The sequence below is a fragment of the Tasmannia lanceolata genome, unplaced genomic scaffold (genome assembly GCF_043159265.1).
Source record: "Tasmannia lanceolata isolate RefF3 unplaced genomic scaffold, GAP_Taslan_0.1 ptg000003l, whole genome shotgun sequence".
Classification (NCBI taxonomy): Eukaryota; Viridiplantae; Streptophyta; class Magnoliopsida; order Canellales; family Winteraceae; genus Tasmannia; species Tasmannia lanceolata.
Genome location: NW_027518680.1, coordinates 53,684,652 through 53,703,083, shown reverse-complemented (window position 1 = coordinate 53,703,083; position 18,432 = coordinate 53,684,652). Strand labels below are relative to the sequence as shown.

The 18,432-nt window shown below is 39.4% G+C and overlaps 1 pseudogene; it reads right to left on the bottom strand.

Moving 5' to 3' along the window:
- Positions 1-5,187: 5,187 nt before the first annotated feature.
- On the bottom strand, positions 5,188-6,760 carry LOC143869907 (desmethyl-deoxy-podophyllotoxin synthase pseudogene; annotated as a pseudogene).
- Positions 6,761-18,432: the final 11,672 nt, after the last annotated feature.

Sequence of the window (18,432 nt, the reverse complement as noted above, 5' to 3'; positions counted from 1 at the left end):
GCTTTTTTAATAAAAAATCTATAGGGTGATCTTAACCATCCGATTTAAGAGGAACAACATATTATGGAAACCTCTATAGATTTTGAGGGCTAGGATCAGCCTATGGAAATGATTTTTGGGGCATAGCCTATTTATGTTGTGTTCCATCACATGGACGGTTTGGATCAACCCGTGATGTGGTCCTTACAGTTCTTTGTCGGCCCGCGCATTGCACGGGAAGAGAATTTTTTGATTTTTTTGAAAATTCTATGAGAATTACACATCACATTTTTTGAATTTTTTTAACAAATGCACCTATTCAACCCACATATTTTCAATCCTACCCCCTCCTTTACGCTTTTAACAAAGGCACCCATTAAAGCCACATAATTTCAATCTTACCCCCCTCCTTTATGCTTTTTTAATAAAAAATCTATAGGGTGATCTTAACCATCCGATTGAAGAGGAATTATGGAAACCTCTATGGATTGGAGGGCTAGGATCAGCTTATGGAAATGGTTTTGGGGGCACAACATATTTATGTTGTGTTCCATCACATGGACGGTTTAGATGAACCTATGATGTAGTCTATACAATTCTTTGTCGGCCCGTGCATCGCACGGGGTTTCTTGCTAGTATATATATATATATATATATATATATATATATATATAGAGGAATGGAAACTAAGGGAATTATTTCAATTTCTCCCAAAAATCTGTGAGAATTACACATCACTTTTTTTACTTTTTTTAACAAAGGCACCCATTCAACCCACATATTTACAATCCTACCCCCTCCTTTATGCTTTCTAACAAAGGCACATGTTAAAGCCACATAATTTCAATCCTACCCCCTCCTTTATGCTTTTTAACAAAGGCACCCATGAAAGCCACATAATTTCAATCTTACCCCCCTCCTTTATGCTTTTGTAATAAAAAATCTATAGGGTGATCTTAACCATCCGTTGTAAGAGGAACATCATATTATGGAAACCTCTATAGATTGGACGGCTAGGATCAGCGTATGGAAATGATTTCTGGGGCACAACCTGTTGATATTGTGTTCCATTACATGGACGGCTTGGATCAACCTGTGATGTGGTCCGTACAGTTCTTGGGCCGGGTACGGGTCCAAGATTCGTGACCTGTAAATTTTCCCTAGTCATTTTGACTTGGCCCGTGTCACCCGGACCCTTACGGGTCGGGTCAAACCCTCCCATATTTTTCAAAATCATTTTGATGGGCTCAAAAATTAATCTCTTCAAATCTTTGAACTGGTCTATCCCCCACAGTTGGTGAGCCCAAATATTAATTTCTTCAAATCTTTGAACGAGGTAGGCCCCACCTGTATTTTTCAAAATGAATTGTACGCACCACCCCATGATCCAAACCCTTCATTTGATAATCATAGCCCTCCGATCTAAAGAAAAACTGCATATTACGAAAACCTCTATAGATTGGAGAGTTGTGATCATCCAATGGAAATTATTTTTGGGGCACGACCTATTTACATTGTGGCCCATCAAAGGAATGGTTTCGATCATCCTATGGTGTGGGTCGTGCATTAACATTAAGGCCAAATTGTAGGCCCCACCCAGATTTTCAAATTAAGTTTGCGGTCAACGCTATAGGATGATCCAACCCGTCCATTTGATGGGTCACGACGCAAATAGGTTGTGGCCCCAAAATCATTTCGATGGGATGATCGCAACCCTCCGATCTATAAGGTTTTCGTAATATGCATTTTCTCTATTGTCTATCATGAGAAGCTAAGTATAATGTTTTCCCACTCCCCGTGCATCGCACGGGGTGTCCCACTAGTATATATATATATATATATATATATATATATATATATATATATATATATATAGAGAGAGAGAGAGAGAAAACGGTTCCTACACATATGTGTAGAGAGTTCTCTACACACTAGCTTAAAATACAGTGGGGGCCCACATTGTTTGGGTGATCCAAGCCATCCATTTTAAAGGCCCTCACATAGATACGGTGTCTACAAAAAATCAGATCCATAGGATCATCCCAACCCTACGATTTGTGGAGGTAAAATGGATGTCTTTAAACCTTCACAAATTAGTCCATTTTTTGCCTCCACAGTTCGAATGGTTAGGATGATCCTATGGATCTGATTTTTTGTGGACACCCTATCTATGTGAGGGCCTTAAAAAGGAATGGTTTGGATCACCCAAATAATGTGGCCCCCGCTGTATTTTAAGCTAGTGTGTAGATAACTTATCTACACATATGTGTAGGAACCGTTTTCTCATATATATATATATATATATATATATATATATATATATATATGAGGAAAATTACTGTGAGCTTGAAGCTCATATAGCTTATATGAGCTTGAGGGCCCAAACACATGTGGGCCCACATTGTTAGGATGATCCAAAGCATTCATTTGAAAGACCCATACATAGATAGGGTGTGTACAAAAAATCAGCTCCATAGGATCATCCTAACCCATCCAAAAGTGGAGGGCAAAATGGACAGACACCGTTTGCCACAAATCTGCCCATTTTTGCCCTCCGCTTTTGGAGGGGTTAGGATGATGCAATGGAGCTGATATTTCCTACACACCCTATCTATGATGGGGCCTTGCAAATAAATGGTTTGGATCACCACAAAAATGTAGGACCCATGTGTTTGGGCCCTCAATCTCATATAAGCTATATGAGCTTCAAGCTCACAACCACAAATCTGCCCATTTTTGCCCTCCGCTTTTGGAGTGGTTAGGATGATCCTATGGAGCTGATTTTTCTTACACACCCTATATATGATGGGGCCTTGCAAATGAATGGTTTGGATCACCACAAAAATGTGGGACCCATTTGTTTGGGCCCTCAATCTCATATAAGCTATATGAGCTTCAAGCTCACAATCATTTTCCTCTCTCTATATATAGAGAATTTATATGATGGGTGGCCATGAAAACACTTGAAGTCTAAAAAAGTAGGTACGACCCACTTTTTTTTATGATCCAAACCGTTCATCTGTTTGGGCACAACGTAAATAGGTTGTGCCCCAAAAATCAGTTCCATAGGATGATCCTAACCCTCCGATCTGAACTGATATGAATACGGAGATTTCCAAAAATCATTTATGGAATCTTGTAGAGGAAAAAGGAATAATTTTTTTTAATTCTAGATTTTTCTCCTTCGTTCTCTCTCATATGCTTTTACCATATAGCCCCTAAATAATTGAAATTTATATGGTTTTTAATGACCTTAGGCTATCTATTATTCCTCTACCACGTAACCACGCGTCCCATCTCCCTCTCGCTCTCTTTCCCTTCGATGCCTTCTAGAGGTAAGTTTCTAACAGACAGTTTGATGGAAAGAGTAGTTTCACCATTGGTAGATGAGGGTGAAGGACATCCTTGTTCAACAAGGCCTGGCTAAGGTGTTGAAGGGAAAGGATACGAAGACAGAGAAGATGAAGGATACCGATTGTGGTAGATTGTATTGTCTGGTTGGGGACACAATTCATAAGATCTCGATGGCTAGTTGGAAGCAAAGTGGGGGCGTGTGCACGCATAGGGTCTCTAGCATAGTTAGTGTAGGGATGAGTTTCCAGATTGCAGACGATTGTGAGTAGGTGATGGTACCCGCCATGCAGATGATGGATCGGGACCCCTCTTTATGGTTGATTGGGTGAGTCAGCGGTTGGCAGCTACACATGTACATTGGCCGTGTTGATTGAGTGAGGTGGAGTCAGAACTTGAATGATTCGAGGGTGTGTAGCTGGCACTTTGGAAGGCCAATGGTGGTTTGCGGCGACAGCAGATCGACGACGGCATCAACGAAAAATCTTCAGTTGGCTGGGAAACAAGCGAAGGTGGAGATTGTTGGTAAATTTACCTGGTTTCTTACCACCACTAGTTACCTAATATAATTAGGTTTTCTAATTGTGGTAGGAATGCAGAACATGAAAGTATGTTTTTTTAGATTTTGTAAAACGTATGATATGAAAAGCTAGAGGGAGGCTTTTTCTCTTGGGGGTGGGAGGTTCTTTGTGTAGTTGCTGCAAAAGGAGGGAAGAGAGAGAAAGAAGATAAGGGAGAGAGATAGAGAAGAAGAAGAGAGTTTCTTCTCAGGGTTTTCTTCTCAGGTTTTCTCTTGGGATTTTTCTCGGGGTTCTCTTGTTTACAGTCTTGGTTGAGAAGACAAGGAAAGGGTTTTGGTTCGCGGGTTAGCGGGTTAATCTCGTTGTAATCCTTATAATTTTGTTTTCTCATAGTGAAGATCGTGTTCTCACCCGTGGATGTAGGCATTTTGGCCGAATCACGTAAAATCCAGGTGTTCATCTTGTGGCTTGTGTTTATCTTTTTACTTTTCCGTTTATCTGTATACGATTGGATTGGGATTGGATTTGTCCAGCAGATTTTCTCAACAAAAATCTTAGGGTTATGTTTTTTTTTTTGTATTTTATCTTTTTCCTCAGGCCAATCAAACTGATTTGGAAAATCATGTTAGATGGGTAGGGTTAGCGTTGAGTGTTTAGACGCGGGACTGGGTTAGGGTTGACCCTCTTCGACTCGAGGCTAGGTTTGGTTCGGGTTAGGGCTGGGGTAATGCTACCTCGGGTTGCACTAGGGTTGGCCTCAAACAGATCTAATACGGCTTGAGTTGCACCCCTACTATTGGGGCACCCTTATGACTAGTTTTTTGTTGCATTACTTAAAATATAGAAGCATACATGAACTGTGTGTGTGTGCGCGCATGCGAAAAAAGTGTTCAAATTTTGTTCAACAATAAAGATTATCTGCCCATTCGTCACGACTATTTAATCGAAGGCAAATGAACACAATCCTACATATAAGAAACTTACATGGTCTCCAAACATTGTGTAGTTGATATACCCTATTGTTCATAAAGCGAAATGTAGAATTTTGAAAATGGAAGATGTAAATTGTCTTAATAATATCTGCTTTACCTCCCTACTAGTTTTTTTCCTATTCAAAGAGTACAGATGTTTGTGATGGAATATTTTCTGATGTTAATGAACAAGACATCTCTTTGTTGACACTATCATCACTGTGTTTGTGTGTGTGAAACTCTCAAGATGTAGAAAATATTGATAAGAATCATTTACATGTCTCTATCACATAACTTGAAAGCATGAATCACATGAACTGTACAAATCAAACTTCTTTATTCTTCCTTAAAAAAGCATGCTAAATTCAAAACCCATCTGGAAAATGAGGGGTTTCGATTAAGTTTAGGTTAGCTTTTCTTGCAAGAGTTATGCCAAAGTTCTCACTCATGTTCAAATCCCCTGCTTTCATCCCATGAGGGAGTTTCCAATCAAAGAAATAGAGAAGGTTGGCAAGGGCTAACTCAGTAGAAGCTAGTCCAAAATAAATACCAGGACAACCCCTCCTTCCTAACCCAAATGGGATTAATTCAAAGTTTTGCCCCTTGAAATCGATAGAATTACGAGAAAACCTATCTGGCTCAAACTCTTTAGGGTTCTCCCAATGTCTTGGATCTCTTGCCATTGCCCATGAATTAACAAGAACCCTAGTCTTCTTGGGTATCTCATATCCATTGATTTCACATCTCTCAGTTGATTCTCTAGGAACTAGCAATGGAAGAGGAGGGCACAGCCTCATAATCTCCTTGATAACTAGTTTTAAGTAGCTCAATTTATCAATTTCACTCTCTGCTATCTTGTCCTTTCCTTTGAAAACCTTTCTTATCTCTGCCTGTGCTTTCTCCATCACTCTAGGGTTTCTCATTAGCTCTACCATTGCCCATTCCATGATAGTTGATGAGGTCTCAGTCCCCACTGCGAACAGGTCCTGTAAAGAGAATAAATACATTCATTTCACACAACCAACCAATGCTTTATTGGCTGTATCAGTGATTAAAATCCTCATACAATCAAGGAATTAACTAAAGTTTTTTGAGAACGTGATGGTTTTAGTTTTTATCTCTAGTCTTTTCCTTTTCAATTTGTTTTGTGATTGAGTTTCAAGTTCAGTTTTTATTTCTACTTCTCTTGACAACAACAACAAAAAGTTCTAAGGTTGTTATTGGGTTTCAAGTTCAGTTTTTATTTCTAATTTCACTTGCCCTATCTGTTAGGAAACATACATACCAAGATGACTGCTTTTATGTTGTCGACTGTGAGAGGAAATTCAAGGTCTCCATGCTCTTGAAGTCTTAGAAGAACATCAACCAAATCCTCTTCAACTTCCTCCTTATTAGTTGTTGGGAAATAATCAAAGAGGAAGTGGTGGAGGCTGCTAAAGCTTTTTTGCTGGGGGCAAGTTATCTAGACACTATACTTCAACCTTGATTGCTCTAATCCCTAAAGTTGAAAGCCCAAAAAATTTCTCAGAATAAAGACCAATTAGTTTGTGCATTTTTTGTTATAATTTTTTTGCCAAAATCTTAGTTACAAGACTCTCTAGAGTCTTGCCTAACCTGATTTCTCCTGAATAGGGCACGTTTGTAAACGGTAGATGCATTTCAGACAATATATCTATCGCCCAGGAAATGATGGTGGGAGTAGGAAGGAAAGTGCGAGATGGGAATGTTATGCTTAAAATTGACATGGCCAAGGCGTATGACAGACTAGACTGGGGCTTTATGCAAAAAGTTCTTGCTCGCTTTGGATTTTCTGATCCATGGAGAAAACTCATTGAGGAGGCAACCCAAAAGTGTTAGTTCTCGGTTGTCATCAATGGGGAACCTAGTGGTTACTTTAAGTCCACGAGAGGGCTTAGACACGGAGACCCGTTGTCCCATGCTTAGTCATCCTGGCGGAAGAAGTGTTAAGTAGAGGGATCTCGAAGCTCTTTCTTGATGGAAAAGCTAAAAATTTCATGAGAAGTAGAGGCAGCACCCCAATCTCCCACTGCTTATTTGCTGATGATACAGTTATCTTCACTAATGGAGGCAAATCTAGCTTGAAGCAGATCATGAGGTTCTTAAAGCGATACGAAGTAATGTCAGGGCAGTTAGTTAATGAAAACAAAAGCAGCTTCAATACTTCAGATAAGATGAAATCAAACAGGCAGAGAGACATTGCAAAATGTACAGGGTATATTCAAAAGAGATGTCCAATAATGTATTTAGGAGCCCCTCTTTATTCGGGCTGGCCAAAAGCATGCTACTTTGATGGTTTGGTTGATAATGTCCGGAAGAAGATAGAAGGTTGGAAAGGAAAAATGTTATCTGTAGGGGGCAAGCTAGTTCTAATCAACCATGTTCTAGCAAGCATGCCCATCTACATTCTCTCAGCTATGAGCCCCCCCAAGAAAGTCCTTCATCGCATTGACAGCTTAATGGCAAACTTCTGGTGGGGTAAATCAGATTTTAAGGCAAGGAACCACTGGGTCACATGGAAGCAAATATGTAAGCCCAAAGATGAAGGGGGTTTAGGTACAAAAGCAATGGTTGATTTGTGCGTTGTTTTCCGCATGAAGGCTCTCCATAGGCTCCATCAGAATCAAGGGTTATGGAGCTCTTTCTTGAGATCTACGTACTGGAGGGGTCAGCACCTCAACTATGTGGAGCCAAATGCAACATCGTCAAAACAATGGAGAGACATCCTGGCCACAAAATGCTTGTGGCAGGAAAATGCGATGTGGTCTATTGGGAAAGGAGATGTGTTTTTCTGGACAGACGTATGGATAGGGAAAAAGCCGATTGTGGAATATATGATTAGAGCAGAAGGCATGAATTTGAATTACAAAATCAGTGATTTGATCAACAGTGAAGGAGGATGGGTCAAGGAACAAATATTGCAATTCTTACCTGACGGATGGCAATCCATTCTGGACAGCATTCACCTTGCTATCAACCAAGTTGAAGACAAATTAATCTGGTCTAAAATGCCTTCAGGGAAATTTAGTACCAAATCAGCTTGGGAAGTAAGCAGAAGCCGAGGTGAAAACGTAGACTGGTCGCATGGAATATGGGACCATATTCCCACGAAGGTGGCCTGTTTTGCTTGGAAACTCTTCAACAATGCGATCCCGACAGATAACAGAATTAAAGATTTGCAAATACAGATAGCTTCAAAGTGCAACTGCTGTCCCTCCTCCAAAGAAGAAACTGTAAACCACCTCCTAGGGAATGGTGAGTTAGCAACCAGTATATGGGGTTTTTTTGCTCGTCTCTGGGCGGTACAACTCCTCCCCCTTCAACCAGTGAAAAGCCGAATTAAAGATTGGATGGCCATTGGTCGCTTAAGGAAATCTCAGGCAAGTTTTCTCCTGGGTATGTCAGCCCTGCTAATCCCTTGGCACATATGGAAGGAACGCTGCTTGAGAAGAATGGAAGGCATGATCAGCAACATAAACTGGGTTATAGAGAAAGTTGTGAGTGATTTAAGAGCAGTGAGAACTAGCCAAAAATTCTCGAAAGAAATCAGCATGCTGGACCAGCTTGCTTTAGAGGATTTGAAGATTGACGTTCGGAATAAAAAAATTAGCAGGGAAATCTGGATTTGGTGGGAAAGACCTGTGTGTGGTCTTGTGTGTGGTCTTTTTAAGCTTAACATCGACGGGGCGTCAAAGGGAAACCCGGGAGAATCAGGAGGCGGCGGAGTCATGCGCGACTCTAAAGCAAAAGTTATCTTTGCCTTCGCCTATTTCTATGGGATATCCACCAACATGGTGGCAGAAGCAAGGGCGCTTTTGGACGGTCTTAGGCTATGCAAAGCTTTCGGAATAGTGAACCTCATTGTAGAATTGGATAGCAAGGTATTGATGGATCTCATTTCAAAGAAAGAGAGCTACCCGTGGTCCATCTCTTCTTTCTAGACGGAGATGATGTTACTCATGGATCAACTTTGCCTCTCCCATCAACACCAATTCAGAGAAGGCAATAAAGTTGCGGATGCTCTCGCAAATGAAGCAGTTATTACCAAATCGAACCGAATTTATCAAGGCTGGTCAGAAATGCCAACCACGTCCCGTGGGGCTGCAAGATGTGATGCCTTAGGTCTTCCTAATCTCCAGTCGAGGATGACCTAGGTGGTGGGCGGTATTAAGGGAATGTGTTGTTTTTTTTTGGTTTTTCCCCTTTTGGTTTCTGATTTAGAGGCGAGTCGATTAGCCCTCTTCTTGTAATTTTGCAATTTCTATATAATATTCTGAGGTCCTCCCCGGGGCCGCAATCTGTTCTGGGTTAAAAACAAAAAACAAAAAAAACTTCCTCCTTATTAGTCTTCATCAGCTGCTTCTTTCTGTGTTCTTTGATGATGTTGTCCAGGATCCTATCGAACACCCGATGGAGCCTCTTTAACCTAAACTTTGTTCCCATAATCACACCTACAAATTTTAAAGAAGGGAAAAAATCAGTTGCATTTAACCCGCCTTCATATTCCAATGCTGCCTTGACTGCTATTATGAATCTTTCTTGGTCCCCACACTTGTTACCAGAGGCTGCCCTCGATGTTATGTTGTTTGTCAATGAGGTGAGCATCTTGGTGAGGTTAACTGTCGACCCATTTACCGATGAAATGGATTGAACGAGATTTGATACCTCTTCTTCCCTCACTTGGTAAAACCGTAAAACGATTTGACACGGTTGGGAGTTAAGAGCTCCAAAATGCAAATCTTTCGAAGTTGTCTCCAATAGTCCCCATACGGAGCAAAGACAAGTTCCGTACGATTATACAATACTATATCTGAGAGAAACAACTCGGGCCTGCTTGAGAATTTCAGATCATGAGTCTTCATGATCTTTCTAGCAACTTCAGGTGAGGAGATTACAATTGTAGAGACCTGGCCAAGCTTGAGGTGCATAAGAGGTCCATGCTTCTTGGCTAAGTCCCTAAGGGCATGATGTGGTTGTGAGCCTAGCAAGTGGTGCATGCTACCTATGATGGGTAGCTTCGATGGCCCTGGAGGCAATTTTGGAATTGGGTTTTTAGTCATGAATCTCTTTCTCACTTTCATCAACATGAACATTAAGAGAAAGAATGTGAAGAGCAGAGGAAAGGATGGTAAGTGGACTTCCATGGGTGTTAGGGGAGAAGTTGCAGTGTATTTTGATGTCTTTGTTATTGGACTCGTAGTTATTTTCATGCCAAGAGTTTATCTTTTTATGTATACTGATAGATGTTGGGGTTAAAGAGCATATCCCCACTGCTGCATCCTGCTAGTACTTTACTACAAATATACATTCTTAGTATGTTTTATTAAGGGAAGTGATATCAGCACAACCATGATAATTGAACAGACCCAGCTTGTCTTTTTATGTTTTAATTGTCTTCTGAGAGGTTTTCTGGAACTGTATTAACCTTTTGCCAACTCTTTAAATACTAGAAGATAAGAAGCCTAAGTGAAAATATCAAAACATGGTTGTGCTGGTATCATTTCCCTTTATTAAAGGTAGTTTTAATTAGCGTTTTAGAACTCAGATTCTGGATGAGAACTCAGAACTAATCGAAGGGAGCCGACTTTGGCGAGTCTTTGATTGACACAGTCAATTTTTATTAACTTGGGCGAGGAGTTATGATTGAATTGGTAGAAAAAAAAATCAAAACTCGGGCGAACTCGGCCAAGATAAGAGGGAGTCGACTCGGACAAGTTGATGAATTACGTGGGGAGTTTTTAAACATTGGTTTTAATATAACACATTGATATTCAAAATATTAGACTGTTCTATGTTGTGTTTATGATAGTATAAAAAAGTTCAGTAGTATTCCCATATGATACAAACATTCATTCATGGTTGGACATCATTTTTTTTCTTGCCTAGATTACCAAGGAATCTATTAAAGAGAAAAACTAGAATACAAAAAAAGGGATCAATGTAGAAGAGCCAAACAACAGAGAAACAACACGATTAAAGAAGAGGCAATGGGGAAGGAGAAATGACCAAGGAGAAAGATCATAAAAAAATGATATTTAGGCACTTTGTTTATATCTTCAGCGATGAGTGGGCGGATTTTCTTATGAATTCAAAGAAGACCTTGAGGCTCCACCAGTGTTGATTTTTTTAATGGATCCATTAGTGTTGATTATTAGCCAATTGCGAGGAAGAGGATTCCAATTTACATGGATGATCTTTGGGTTTGTCAAGTGATTTGTGAAACTTAGTTCAAATTCACTGAAAATTGTAGACAATTTCATCTTTCTCATACTACATATTCCAAAGGATTCAATATATTGAAAATTAAGTAACCATTCAAATTTTTTTAGAAGAAAAATCTTGAGGATAACTTGTGCTTCTGGACTTCGAGATTTTGTTATATTGGAGTCTAAGACTGTTTTTTTTTTTTTTTTGGCAAGAAAGCCATTCGAAATTTACACCCATCTGTAAATGAAAAAAAAAAAAAAAATGAGCCTCAAATTTGTTGTGCGCCCATTTTGTATTGAAAGAACATAGCCTCAAAGAATACTTTGTGGGGTAATATGTGCTTCCACATAAAGATGGCCCTAAAAGTCAGGATATATGTTTGTTTCTAAATTTTTCATAGGTTTATGAATAAGATTACCAATAGAGGCCGAAGCTAGAGCCATTCTTTGTTTTACGAAGCATTGGTAAGGCCCACTAATTATTGAGTGACACTATTCGTACATCATTGCTAGGGCTTTAAGTAAAGCAAGTGGCCCATGAAAAATTGAAAACTCTTGGCATTATTATGGAAATCAGATACCTTTTTGTGCCAAATTTACTCCTAAAAGTTCCAACAAAGGCCTCAGCGAATGAGCAAGCAAACAAGTTGGCAGTAGGTAGACCTGGCAAACGGGTGGGTCGGGCCGGGTCAACCCGCGGGTGATGTGGGTGCGGGTCATACGGGTCGGGTTATCAAATGACCCGCATTTTTGCGGGTCAAAATTCTCGTGACCTGCGGGCACCCGCAAATATGCCGCAAATATGGGATCGTAATACTATTTTGATTTGACAGCATATAATTTTCCTGTAATTGTCATAACATTCTACAGGTTATTTGTATTTTTTTGGTAATTTTACAATCTATCACCATTTCTACGTAATTTTTCATTTAACACTTTATAGTTTCGCTATTTTACTTTTTTGGTGTAATGATTACTTTTTTTTAGGGCTGCAACTCGAGCCGGGTTTTACCCGACCCACATCGACCCGACCCGAAAATAACCTGGGTCGGGTTCAGGTTTCATGGGTTTCGGGTCGAGCCGGGTTGAGCATTCAAAAGCCCGCATGAATCTCGGGTCGAGCCGGGTTTGAAGGGACCCGACCCGACCCGAGTTACATAAGTTATAGTATGTACATTTTTTTCTATTGTTAGTTACAAGTTAAAAGTGAAAACCCACGCAGCCACTGTTATTGTATGTGAGTGTAATTTCTGCTTCTATGAGTTGAGTTGATTCAAGCGTTTGATTCAGCATTGTTTGATTGTAATTACAACATTGTTTGATTACAGCATTGTTTGATTCAAGTGTAATGTGAGTGTAATTACATCATTGTTTGATTCAAGTGTAATGTGAGTGTAATTTCTACTTCTATGAGTTGAGTTGCCTTGCCAAACAAGAATTTCCCTTAAAAATTGCGTCGACGTGAAAAAACCCGACCCGACCCGAGATTTATCATGGGTAGGGCCGGGTTTGGGAATCGTGGGTTTTCCGAAAAAAACCCGACCCGACCCGAGATATTTCTCGGGTAGGGTTGGGTTCTCCAAAACCCGACCCGCCTGACCCGAGTTGCAGCCCTACTTTTTTTTACCTATTTACATTTGCTACCAAACATTTTTGATGAGCGTATATGTGCACCCACAATGCCCACTTGCCGAGAAATTACCAAAAGAGAAGCTTGATAGCAAATTATAATAAAATAAAAATCACATTGAAATGTTAACAACACTACTAGGCACTCTCACTTTATTAAAAGTATGATATGGCCCACACCATAGGATGATCCAAACCGTCCATTAGATGGGCCATAGCCTAAATAGGTTATGCTCCAAAAATCATTTCCATAGGATGATCCTATCCCTCCAATCTTGATGTTAGAGGGTTGATCCTAACCCTCTATAGATCGGAGGGTTAGAATCAACCGATGGAAATAATTTTGGAGCATAACCTATTTAGGGTACGGCCCATCTAATGGACGGTTTGGATAATCCTAGGGTGCCGGACATACCGTACTTTTTATAAAGTGAGGAGTTCCCTCATAAAAAAACAAACAGCGTGAGTGACGATAACATTCTCACAAAAATTTAAACATACTGTAAAAATGCGGGTGCCCGCGGGTTGACCCGACCCGACCCGTGTTTTGCGGGTTGGGTCACCCGCGGGTTGATTTTTCACGGGTCACGAAAACTTAGACCCGTGCCCGCAAATTTGCGGGTGGGCCGGGTCAACCCGCGGGCACGGGTCACTTTTGCCATGTCTAGCAGTAGGCAGCAAAGTCGCTTTGTTACTTAATTACCATTAAGAACCACATATTTGTTGGTACATCACATTCATGCATTAAATTACAAAATAACAACTTCAAACTGTCCTCACCTGACTCTCTAAGCAAAAGAATCTCGAGAAGAATCATGAATGAAAATTTTACAGTTTGACTATATTTTTAATGATGATGTGATCAACCATGAGCACTGAGTGAAGGTTTTCTGATAGGAAAAGTAATAACATGGGATAATCTTCAAGCCAAATATCGAACCATAGCAATGCCATTTCTCGTTTTCAATTATCCATTTTTGAACAAATTTCATACAGATAATAAAATGCTCTCCATATAATAGATCCATGGAAGGCAGGCTTAGCTTGCCAAATGGGGAGAGAAAGAAGGAATTCTTCATTAATGAATCAGGATCAAACATAATTATGAGTCACAACATGTCACCCCAACTTCAACAAACCCACCATATTATGTCTTTGATGCTAGCTGTAAAATGTTATATTTCACTAATCTTGGATGATTGCAATTAACCCTGACAAGTATTGATATAGAAAACTAAAAGGGATCAACATAGAAAACAAAGATTAGTAGGGAAAGAGATAATCCAAATCTAGCCTGGTATTCTAATCAAGCTTAGTTGCAGAATCTAGCACCCAGACGATCTAACGACGTGATCAGGTGATCGCATATACGGTAATATGCATCCTGAAACATATGCAGATTTAAAATTGATAATGAATTTGATTACAATAAAATTTCCTCAATAAGAAATGAATTAGAATCTATCGGTTTAATATGTATTGTCAAAGATTTGTGATGGATGTTCGCAGAAGATAATAACTGATTCATGTTACTGAAGATGTTGAAGTTGTCACTTGGAACATGAAATACTCAAGAGGGGGGGTGAATTGAATTTAACTCAATATTAGGCCTTTTGAAAATTATCTATAAACCCTAATTGGAATTTTTCTTCACTTAAATAAATATTTGGTTAGTGCAAATATAATTGAAAGAACAAAGTGAAATGCCAAACCAAAACAATAATGGAAATGCAAGAGTGAGAAATTGACACACCGATATATAGTGGTTCGGCCAACGGCCTACTCCACTCTACTCAAGGTCGCACTTGAGGGATTCCACTATAGGAGACCTCCACGATGCCCGGCTCCGAGGCGGTTACAAATCCAAGGGATATTAAACAAGGATGCCCTTACACCTTTACAAAGACTCTCCTTCTCCGCCGAGTTCTAAGCGGTTGCTCTCTAGGGAATTAAAAAGGGAATGCCCTAGCCACCTACACTAGATTTGAAAGAGAATAGCTTGGCTTCTTCTTGAAAGCTTGATGCTCTTTGTAGACCCTTGATTGCTCTTCAAAGATGGTGATTTGCAAGTGAAAGCACTACTATATCCAAACTCAAAAGATTCACAAGTGAAAGGCAAGTTTGGGATGAAAAACAAAAACTCAAGCTAAAATGGATTGCAAATGTTTTTGATGCTTAAGGATGTTTTTCAAAGATCAAGAGAGAGTGAAAAACTTCTCTACATGTTGTATATATAACCACACCAAAGAATATGACCGTTTGGGGGTGGACATATCAAAAACCAACAATTAATTTGAATCCCAACGGCTATTTTTTAGTCTGTCGCGAGGTTCTCGGAGTTCCGAGAACCATTCTCGGAGTTCCGAGAATTCTCGGAGTTCCGAGAAATATTCTCGGAGTTCCGAGACAACGGCCAGAAGAAATAAAATTTCTACTGGACCATTTCTCGGAGTTCCGAGAAATTGTCTCGGAGTTCCGAGAAAGTGTCCAGATGCTACTGGACCTTTTCTCGGAGTTCCGAGGGAACTCTCGGAGTTCCGAGCTCGGAGCTCCGAGAAAAATTCTCGGAGTTCCGAGAAGCCTAAAAATCCGCACTTTTTGATTTTTATTGCAAATTTGATTTTTAGCTTTTGGAACTCAACTCCTATGGTTATTTTGGAATGTTTATGAGGGTCCCAACATGTTGGTCCACCACATAACCATTCACTAATGCATTTTAAGTTCATAAGTGTTCTTTGAAAACCAAGTTGAAAACACTTTGCCTTGACTTGGAAATCTAAAGAGAAAGGATGTACAATGATACCTATGTAGCTTTCAACTTCTCTTTAGTCTTGGTCTTCAATTGATCTTCCATCTTGTGTATGCTTGCTTGAGAGATGAGGTGAGCTTCACTTAGCTCCTTTGACTCTTGTATGGGATATCTCCAAGCATGACCATGTTGTGTGTTGGTTTCTTCAATGATCAATCCTATCTCAAACACAACACTTCAAAGCAAATTGATTAGTATTCAAAAACACAATCAATTATGTTTAGAATCATCAAAACAAGATAGGAGAGTAGACCCTTGGGCTTACAATCTCCCCCTTTTTGATGATGACAAATAAAATTGATTATGAGGTGTGTGTGGAGTGACATAGTAGGCAAGTGAATACTAGAACTCCCCCTCAATATATGCACACATATAAATGATACAAGTTATAAGCAAGTGGTGCATATAGTCAATTGAATAGATAATCAATTTCAAACTTCTCCCCCTTTTGTCATCGACAGAAAAGGGTGTAAAAAAAATAGGAGTGGATAACTCCCCCTGAATCAATGCTTATGGTATAAAATTATATAACCAAGTAATGCACATATACCTGTTCATGATCGAGATGTTGACATATGTCAAGATGTTAGGTATTTTAATTAAAGTGAAGATACCTCTCCAACTTAGAAAAACTAAGAAGGCTAAGAATATCAATTGAGTGATTTTTAAGATTAAAAAATTTGACATCTCATTCATGCAGATACTACCAAACAAAGATTATATATATAAATACTATATAGATAAGCTGGTTAAAGGCACAAAGTATTTATTTGGCAATTTCTTTGATTTGATCCGCACTCCATATGTTTAAGGCACTTCGGATATAGCAAATTCTATCATCACTAAGGGGTTTTGTAAAGATATCCGCTAATTGTTCTTCAGTGTTGATATATTTTAAGCAAATATCCCCTTTTTGTGAGTGATCTCTGATGAAGTGGTGCCTAATCTCAATGTGTTTTGTTCTTGAGTGTTGTATGGGGTTCTTTGTTAAGCTTATAGCACTAGTATTGTCACATTGGATGAGAATATTTTCCATTTTGATTGCATAGTCCATCAATGTGCTTTTCATCCATAGGACTTGAGCACAGCAAGCTCCAGCTGCCACATATTCTGCTTCTGTTGTGGACAGAGCTACTGAATTTTGCTTCTTGCTAAACCATGAAACAAGTGATTTACCCAAGAATTGGCAAGTCCCACTAGTGCTTTTCCTATCTACTCTACATCCAGCAAAGTCTGCATCTGAATATCCGATGAGAGTGAAGGAAGATGATCTTTCATACCACAGTCCTAGACTTTGGGTTCCTTTTAAGTACTTGAAGATCTTCTTAACTGCCGATAGGTGAGATTCTTTTGGATCCGATTGAAATCGAGCACAGAGACAGACAGTAAACATAATGTCTGGTCTGCTGGCTGTCAAATAGAGCAAACTACCTATCATACCCCTATACAATTTCTGATCCACAGATTTGCCAAATTCATCTTTTTCTAGCTTAGCAGTATTACTCATGGGAATTCTTGATGTCTTACTGCTATCCATGCCATACTTCTTTAATAACTCCTTTGTATATTTTTCTTGATTTAAAAATATTCCATTTTTGTATTGTTTAATTTGGAGTCCTAAGAAGTAGGTTAACTCTCCCATCATGCTCATTTCAAATTCATTTTTCATTAAGGTTGCAAATTCATCACACAATTTTTGATTAGTTGAGCCACAGATGGTATCATCCACATAGATTTGGACAAGGAGGATATCATGATTTTCTCTTTTGATAAATAAGGTTTTATCCACCTTTCCCATCTCGAATCCCTTTTTAACTAAGAAAGTGCAAAGCCTCTCATACCAAGCTCTAGGAGCTTGCTTTAATCCATATAAAGCTTTATCAAGCCTGAAGACATGATTTGGATGTTTGAAGTCTTCAAAACCTGGAGGTTGCTCAACATACACTTCCTCTTGGATATAGCCATTCAGGAAGGCACTTTTGACATCCATTTGATATAGTTTAAATCCTTTATGAGATGCATATGCCAAAAGTATCCTAATAGCCTCCATACGGGCAACAGGAGCAAATGTCTCATCATAATCTATCCCTTCCTCCTGATTGTACCCTTGGGCTACAAGCCTAGCTTTATTCCTAGTGATAATTCCATTTTCATCCAATTTATTTCTATACACCCATCTCGTGCCAATGACTGGATGATCACTAGGTCTAGGTACTAGCCTCCATACCTTGTTCCTTTCGAATTGACTCAACTCTTCTTGCATGGCCATCAACCAATATTCATCCTTTTCTGCTTCCTTGATGGATTTTGGTTCTAATTCGGATAGGAATGCCAAATTATTGCTCACACTACGATAGTATGATCTAGTTCTTACTGGCAATGTGGCATCACCTAAGATTTGGGATTCAGGATGATCAACCAATGTTCTCCTATCCCTAGGTAATGAGGCATCATCTTCATTTTCTACTTCCTCACTAGGTGGTGTATGACTAGTAGATGCATGAGGAGGAGCACTCAATTTTGGAAAAAGATGTTCAACGGGTTCATCCTCATCATGTGGCATTTTTTGAGGTGTTGGCTCTCTTTCATCAAATGTCACATGCATGGATTCTTCTACTACTAGGGTTCTCCTATTAAATACTCTATATGCTTTGCTATGAGAAGAATACCCTAAGAATATTCCATCATCCGACTTCTTATCAAATTTATGTAAATTATCTCTAATGTTCAAAATGAAGCATTTACATCCAAACACTCTAAAATAGCTTATATTTGGTTTCAAGTTTTTCCAAAGCTCATAAGGTGTTTTCTTAGAGATTGGCCTTAAGTATACCCTGTTTATGATATAGCAAGCGGTGCTAACCGCTTCCGCCCAAAAATATCTAGGGAGATCATTTTCATGCAACATTGTTCTAGCCATTTCTTGGAGAGTTCGATTCTTTCTTTCT